Source organism: Corticium candelabrum, chromosome 9 (assembly GCF_963422355.1).
Source record: "Corticium candelabrum chromosome 9, ooCorCand1.1, whole genome shotgun sequence".
Lineage (NCBI taxonomy): Eukaryota > Metazoa > Porifera > Homoscleromorpha > Homosclerophorida > Plakinidae > Corticium > Corticium candelabrum.
In genome coordinates this window covers 5,326,468-5,334,863 of record NC_085093.1, presented here as the reverse complement: position 1 = coordinate 5,334,863, position 8,396 = coordinate 5,326,468, and the positions used below count along the sequence as shown (strand labels likewise).

Below are 8,396 nucleotides of genomic sequence, written 5' to 3'. Positions count from 1 at the left end.
AGACCTAGGAATCACGATTTCCACTCCTCGCAAAATTCGGCCTCTAATTTCTGTCAGCAAATGACGACTTTCCCAAATTCATGTATGTCATGTCAAAGCTCCTTTTGCGTGTGAGGCCACCCCAAGCGCAAGCACTCTGAAAGAGCTGCCAACTGGGGATCCTTGCCCGTTTCATCTTTCAGTCTCTGAATTTGCTTATCCGACCGTTGTAATGCTTCTTCAAATATCTGCACATTCTCCTCTACTAGACTAGTAATTTCGTTGTCGGCCTCTTCAACCGAAGCTCTCGACAAGGCATTTGCTACCGCCATCTTCTTGCCCAGGGCATATTTCACTCGGAAACAGTATCTCATAATGCGAAATTTCAACCGCATCAATCTCGGTGGACATTCGTCAATACTCTGTCGATTCATTATCGATTCCAAAGGACGATGATCCGTCTCAATAAGAAATGGCTGTTCTGTGCCAAAGACATAGCAGTGCAACTTTTCACAAGCCCATGGCATTGCCAATGTTTCCTTCTCTATCTGAGGAAAGCGTTGTTTATCAGCTGACAATGACCTGGAGATATACGTAACTGGTGCCCGACGTCCATCCTCTTGTACCTGAAAGAGTACCGCGCCAATTCAAAATGAGGATGCATCAGCTGACACCACTGTTCTTACGTGCGGCGAATAATAGGCTAACACCGGTGCGGTCGTAGTCATCTTCTTCAGCTGCTGCAACGCTTCTTCGTTAACTGCATTCCAACACCAAGGCACGTCATCTTTCAATAGCTCACGTAAGGGGGCTGTGAGTTGTGCTTTGTCCTCCAAAAATTTCGCAACATATGCGACTAAGCCCAGAAATCGACGAAGGTCATCTTTGTTTTCTGGACACTGCATTTGTGCAATTGCTTGCACCTTCTGTGGACCAGCTTTGATCTCTTCCATTGACAAGATATGACCGTAATATGTCAATTCCTGAAGACGAAACTTGCACTTGGCCGTCTGCAACTTGACTCCTTTATCTCTCAATCGTTCCAGGACACGGCGTACCCGCTGATCATGCTTCTCCCTGGTGGATCCCCAGATAATCGTTTCGTCAATAGAGCAATCGACTCCTTCAATACCCGACAAAATGTGATGCATTGTTAGGTGGAATACTTTCGGTCCTGATGATAGTCCGAATGGAAGGCGTTTAAAACGAAAGCGTCCGAAATTGGTGATAAACTTCGTCAGTGGTGAACTAGTAGGATGCAGTGGAATTTGCCAAAATCCAGCCGCCGCATCGAGGGTAGAGAAGTACTTAGCACCTTTTATTTTGGCAAAGATCTCCTCTGCTGTTGGTAAATGATAGTATTCTCTCTGTACAAACTCATTCAGTTTCCCATAGTCGACACATATCTTAATGCATCTCTCTTAGGTACGGCAACCATTGGACTGCACCATTCCGAGGGTTCGCTCACCTCCTCAATTACGTCCACTCGCTGCATTCGTTTCGATTTCTCTTCAACCTTTCGATATTGGGAATATGCCACTCGACGTGTCGCTCTTAAAGCCACTGGTAGAGCGTTCTCTCGTAAATTGATGCTATATTGTGCCCCTAAGATTTTGCCTGAACTTTCAAATAGATCCAAATAAGGCCCACAACCGGGTCATCAGAAAACGTTGACACACTTTTGAAATCTGCCATCCGTGCTCCTCCTCAGGGAATAACATCCAGCTGATCGCAAGCCGTGAGCCCCAGCAACGGCACCGCCTTGACGTCGGCCGCCAACACATAGAATCTCAACTTCCGAGAAATCCCACTCTGTACCGACACCTCGCACACACATGCCCTGCTACTGATATCGGCGATACCGCTCCATAGGCAAAAAGGCGAGTTGTTGCCTTGTGCACTTTCAGACGACTTGTCATTTGCCTGTACACAGCTTACGGGAGAATATTCGCTTGAGCGCCGGTACCTAATTTATAACGTATAAGGCTTCCATTTGCCAACAATTCTGTCATCCAATCAGCGCCGTCACACTCAATCGTTCCGATATGAAATGTCTGCTCGACAGATCTCGTCTTTGCTTTCCCCTCATCCTCTATGACCAAGGGACCAACAGCATACACAATCTCGTCGGTATGTGCCATCTCCTCTTGAGTATCTTCTGTGTACACATGCTGGACCTGTAAGTCGGCGGGTGTGCTGCGGCAGATCACTACAAAGTGGCCGACACCTTTACAGATGCGGCACGTCTTACCCAACGCGGGGCAGCGTCTGTTCCCATGATTGTAACCGCAACGGGTGCATCTGCCACGTGACGCATTCGCTTTTACCGCTGCTCCTGCGGAAGCTGAGCCGTGTACCATTGGTGTTTTTCCTGATGCTTTGACATCTGCCACTTTTTCGTCTGCCGGTTCATCGATAACTCGAAGTTGATCCTTGACGAGGCCTGCAGCTTTGCACTTATCGATAGCTGTTTCCAATGTAATGTTCGGCATTCCAAGCAATTTCTCCGTCACCGCTACCGTCCAAAGTCCACAAATGAAACGATCACGCACCAACGAATCTCGTATCTCACCGACCTCGCATGTCTGGGCCAGCTTCGAAGTGCCGTAATATAGCGATCGACCGACTAGCCGGGCTCTTGATTGGGGGTAAAGAACTGATGGCGTTCGAAAGTCACATTCACACGTGGCAAGAAATGCGCGTCGAATCTCGCCACCAATTCGTCGAACGTTGGATCCTTCTTTTCCCCGTCATTCTTCGTAGAAAAGAATGTCTCGCTAATGTCGATCGCCTCGATACCCAAGGCATGAAGTAGAAGGGACTCCTTTTTTCTGACGCTTTGTCGTTGTCGCTCGTTGTCAAATAGACTATAAATCGCTTTCTGCAGGCTTTCCAAACGAGGCACAGCTGACGGGACTCAATCAAGAGGCGGTGGTGGACGTATGACCCCACTCCTGATACCATGTAACGTCTAGTAAATCTATTTAAGAGTGATCCTAGCTTCCCCTCTAGTCTCCGTATGTTTACCGCGTATTACTACTTCTACAGTTATCAGAAGAGTTTTCTGTCAGAAGTTACCATACTTCACCGACAGACTGAATGTCCTCACCTTGTTCGATTACTGGTTATATGCACTGATCATGGCCATTATGCGATTGTAATGGAATAAGTAGGAAATGGAAATTTGGAGAGCACATTGCTGTCAGAAGTATGTGAGCATCCTGAAATCAGAAAGTGGAGCTGTCGACTGAAGATGAGTTTGCAAATTGCAAAGGGAATGAACTTTTTTGCACAGTCTTAACACTTCAATTATACACAGGGACTAGAAAACAGCCAATGTTTTAGTTGATTGCAATTACTCCTGCAAGGTGAGCATGCATCAATGGGAATCAATCATGAATAGTCAGTACTGATTACAGTCTGCAAAGCACAATGGGCTGATGTTGCAATGTTCTCAGAGATCTATGCGTCTGCCTGTCTTTCTGTCTGTCTGTCTGTATGTTTGTCTGTTTGTGTCTTTCTGTAAGTATGATATCTCTTGAACAGCTTCACATATTACTATATGTGAAATTTCAGAATACAAAGATCCTGTGACTGCCAAAATCTCGGACGAGTTCAAAATGCATAGGCAGTTAGAGTCGAGGCTTGACACTGAGATAACGGTTTTTTACATTTGACAATTTCTATTTACGTTGCATTAAATTAGACAAATTGATTAATAATTAAATACATAAATACATCCCTTCATCTATTCATATGTTGCCATTGGAAGTTAAGATCAAAGTAATAAATCGTTGTATTAAAAGAATATCGCAAAGTTTAAACTGATACAAACGACTCAACAGAAAAGCACACTTTTCAGTTGGCATGCGGGTTATGCAATTCCATTATAGATGGCTTCTACTTCATACATGTCTTTGCTGACAGATTATTGACTTTGGATTGTCAACAATGACAGGAATTTCAAGACGATCAGCAGTTCAATCGAGCAGTAGCTCAACTGTGATGGGAACCATTGCATTCACTGCCCTGGAAGTATTTCTAGACAAAGTAGAGAAGAAATAAGAAACAAAGATTGATGTTTATTCGTGAGTTCTCCATGTTTTACTTTGAAGTATAGTCATTGAATGCACTGTCCTATTCAGGTATTCTATCATTCTGTGGCAACTAAAAGAAATGAAGCTTGTTTGTGCTTGCTTTAGTTTGTACTACTTGTAAGTTTGAATGAAAGTGGCACTATGCTATTTTTAAGTAGCTACAGTGAGCAGTGCAGTGATTGGTGCAAATGTGCTGGCTAACCAGAGACCTAAACTGAGTGACAACAACTACAGTAAAGGCTTTCGACAATTAATTACTCGTTGCTGGAGTGATCAGCCAGACAGCAGGCTAGATTTTGGAAGTAAAAACAATTACGAGACGTATACTAGGCAAGTTGTGGGTTTATTTAGTTACAATTGTTTGATTTTCTAGAAATAATTACAATGTTTGAAGGGATCATAGGACAAACATTCATCTCGTGCAATCACAGCAGCCGTGGTGGCATAGACAATTTAGCTACTGAAGTAGATGCTGGCAATGCGATTAGTAGCATGTCTATTCAACCAGTCTCTGATACAAATGTACCATCATCAGCTTCAATGTTGCTTGACTCTGTTGATGAATCAAATTTGGGATTATCTACTCCAAGTTCTACTTCAACGCTTTCCGATGTGGTGCCAATTCAGGTGCTTCCAGTCAGCATTATCAAATACCGTATTTGGATTGAGTCTTTGTCGTACCAGTACAACTCTGTCATTTACATCATCTGTGTCATCTGTGACTCAAAGTGAAGTTGATATTCCAACAACTGCATCAGTCAAACTTTACCCTCTTTACTTTCTCTTTCTTTACACGAAAGAAGTGATCCCATTATACCTCGTCTGTTGTCATATTATCATAACAGGACAGTTGAATTTCAACTGTCTTCTCTTGTTTAACTATAGGTGTGTCATATGGTATGGTTGGGTTTTTGGACCCTCTCCCAGTGAAACCCATTGTAACAGTTGAAGAATCTGCAGTCAGAATAGGTGATACCCTTTTACATGTTCATCATGATCTAGATAATGGGTTTTGTTGAAACAGCACTACAAAAACCTGAACGAATTGCTGAGGAGGAAGTTAGTAGTTGTGTCATATAAAAACTGTTGACATTGTTGCCATTACTTTGCATCTTTTACCAAAAAGGTGGACACAGTTGCCCCAACTACCAAAGAGGCATGGCTTTCTTACTTGTATCGGCACAGTCAAAGGCAAGATGGTAGTTAGTGGCTTTCATAACTTACACCTTCGTGATCTTCTGTCAAGCGACAAAGGTTGGATGAGTGGTGCAACTGTGCCTGAACCATGAGTTCGAATTCAAACAATTTTTACAGCCAACGATTGCCTGTTTGCCACTTATTATCCCCAACGCAATAGTAGTACTGGCTGAAGCTTGAAAATTAGTGCATATGATATTGATAATAACGTGTGGGTGATTTCTGTTCTTTGGAACTTGGGTTAATCCTGGAATGCTTCAGCGCTGTTTTGGATGGTGACAAAATATATATCGTTGGAGGTGAATATCAGTCTGGCACATTGGGCAATGTGTTGATGTATGATATGCAAAGCGGTCATCATTCTGTTAGTGCACAGCTCAAGTAGGCAAGAAAATTGTGTAGCAGTGTTATTATCGATAACATGCTTTGTGTTGTCGGAGGATGGGCCGGCCAGTACATTAACTCTGTAGAAGCCATGTCCATTTCTGACCTTCATTTGCTTAGTCTGCCTGCGACATCACTGTATGGCTGTTCTTGTGCTGTGACATCAGGAAAGCTCGTGGTTGGTGGCGGAAGAATGATGCCTCAAAATAATGCAATGATAGGAAATAGTGTATCATGGTCGGACAGGCGGCCTGGCGTTTGGCAACAGTTGCCATCGATTGGCGATCCTCGTTTTCTGCATAGGATGTGCACTTTTGCAGATGAAATTATTCTAGCAACCGGAGGGATGCGTGATGGCACACTGTCGGATCTGAACACTGTCAAGGCATTAAATATGGAACAGTAGTTTGTAAGCAACACATAAGTTTGCTGTGTAAGAGGAAAGAAGACTCCGAATGTCCCAGAGTTTGACAATGAGTGTGTTTGCTATAACTGTATTATTACTTGCTTTTCAGGATATTGGTGCAGTCATGCAAACCTGTTATGCTGCAATATAATTGATATCAATTTTGATAGACTAAAAATTTAGATGTGGAATGTTATGCATTGTTTATTAATCTGTTGTGATGTTCATGTATTAAATTTGGTTCACTTGTACCGTATTGAATGAAATGGAATCAGTTTAGCCAGAATGCATTTAATCCAATACATGCCGAGATTTAGCCTCGTCCCAGACCCACTTAAGCCTGGCAGTGGTCGGTTCCTGTATGACACTTTCAGCCTCCCGTCAGTGACAGCCACAGCTGAATAAAGATCTGTTACGCCAAGTTTACCAAGAGTGCTATAAAAGTCGTAAAAGCCGATACGCTTCAGCCACCCACCAAATCTCCACTTTCCCAGTGACAAACAGCACTGTCTATTGAACCTGAAGACACAACATTTTCAGCTTCTCCGGTTGCAGTTTCAATAAAAGATGATCGTTGTGTATTAGCAGATGGTTCATGTTGATAACAACTTGATTGCGAAGATGATGGGTCTGCTGTTTGAGAAGGCTGGAGTTCGTGCTTAGAGATTGTCAAGTCAGACCTGGCTACCTCATCATCTCCACTAGCAGTGACTGGCAATTTTTGAGAATCACGTACTGAAGGTTTCTGTTGCTATCAAACACCCAAGATGGAAACCAACCTTCATTCTGATAGACAGTACCTTTCCACATATGCTTGTCTGACATGTCAGTTACTAAAACTTTGTCACCTCTATTAATTGTCAGTTCGGAATCACTAGACAATAGATAATATTGACAGTCAGAACAGAACAGAATCCAAATGTGCATGAAATCTTCAAGTGTCTTTACTCTTTTTGACATAGCCACGTTCAGCTGTATATAGTGAACCCCTTGGACGTGATGCACTTGTAGAACGCTAACAAATTTCATGACATAGACTAATGTCTACAACTAATACATAGCAGTAACATTACCCGATTTCAACATGTTGCTTGCAGTCAGTAGTCTGCTTATGTTATCCTTCTTCATCCCTGTTCTTTCTAGTTCGTCCCTATTCACATGTGAAAGCGCTTCCAGATCCTGTATCCCTGCATCACAAAGCAATTTGTAGAAATCAGACAGCTGAACCTCCTCCAGTCACTGCTGCACACTGGTCTGCTCCCTGTATTGACAGTAAATTAGAAAACATAAAACAATTCCTAATTCATCCTACCCTGTTACTGCAAAAAGACCACCAAGGTCATGAAGATTTCCAGTTTTGTAGCTTGATGCAGAGCGAACACCTGTGGCTACATCATCCCTTGCCTCTGCAAGCTTAAGCAACGTTGATCCCTCTGTAGCACGTGATTCAGTTCTCACTTGGCGTTGATCGATGTCTGCCTGTGCAAGCTCCTTTGGTACCTCTGTAGCATGTGAGTTAGTTGTTGCTTAATCTCGATTGTCCTTTCCCTGTACAAGCTCAAGCACATTCAGTTCCTCTGTAGCGTGTGATGAATTGGTGGCTTGATCGAGATCGTCCTTTCCCTCTGCAACTTCTCGCAATGTTAGTACCTCTGCAGCACCTGATGCAGTTGTTGTTGTTGGTTGATTGACAATAACTGGTTCCTTTGCAGTTGCCTCATCTGAAAGCGGCTGTGGACTGCTGGTTGAAGAATTTAGGATTTCATTAAAATCCTACACGGAAAGAAGCCTTCCTTTTCATGTACAACTCCTTTCCATATGTCCTTGTCACTTTTGTCCAACACCACCACTAGGTCCCTCTTCTTAATTGTTGGTTAACTGTCATTAAAGTTCCATTTACAAGACATTCACTGTCACATTCAAAAAGTTAGGTAAGTAAGTTTGACATACTCCGTCGCTTGGTAATCACAGTTGGCAGTAAAAGACGCTGTGAACACGTGCTGACCGCCATCAGTTTTTCCATCTACTTATTCCACATCCATTGATAGTTTACCTTCAACAAGTGAATAAATTACGTCATTAATGTCACATTTCTGTCACATATCGTCAATCTTACCAAATTTCAAAGAGCTGCAAGCTGTCAAAAGCCTCTCAACGATGTCACTCTGCTCCATTTTTGCCCTCTTCAGGTCCTCCTTCGTCAGGAGAGCAACAATCCCGAGGGTAGAGATTTCAGCGTCAGATATCGGCTTGTAGCACTGTGACAACCCGCTTTGCTATAGCCATCTTTCCATGCAGCGCTTCAACCGCAAAATAACCCCTTATAACACGTG

The 8,396-nt window shown here is 43.1% G+C and overlaps 1 long non-coding RNA gene across 1 annotated transcript; it reads right to left on the bottom strand.

Moving 5' to 3' along the window:
* Positions 1–6,987: 6,987 nt before the first annotated feature.
* On the bottom strand, positions 6,988–7,488 carry LOC134184134 (uncharacterized). The gene is made up of 3 exons (XR_009970628.1): positions 7,376–7,488; positions 7,137–7,324; positions 6,988–7,078 (listed from the first exon to the last, which is right to left on the bottom strand). It is a non-coding gene; the product is annotated as an uncharacterized LOC134184134 (long non-coding RNA).
* Between the last annotated feature and the right edge of the window lie 908 nt (positions 7,489–8,396).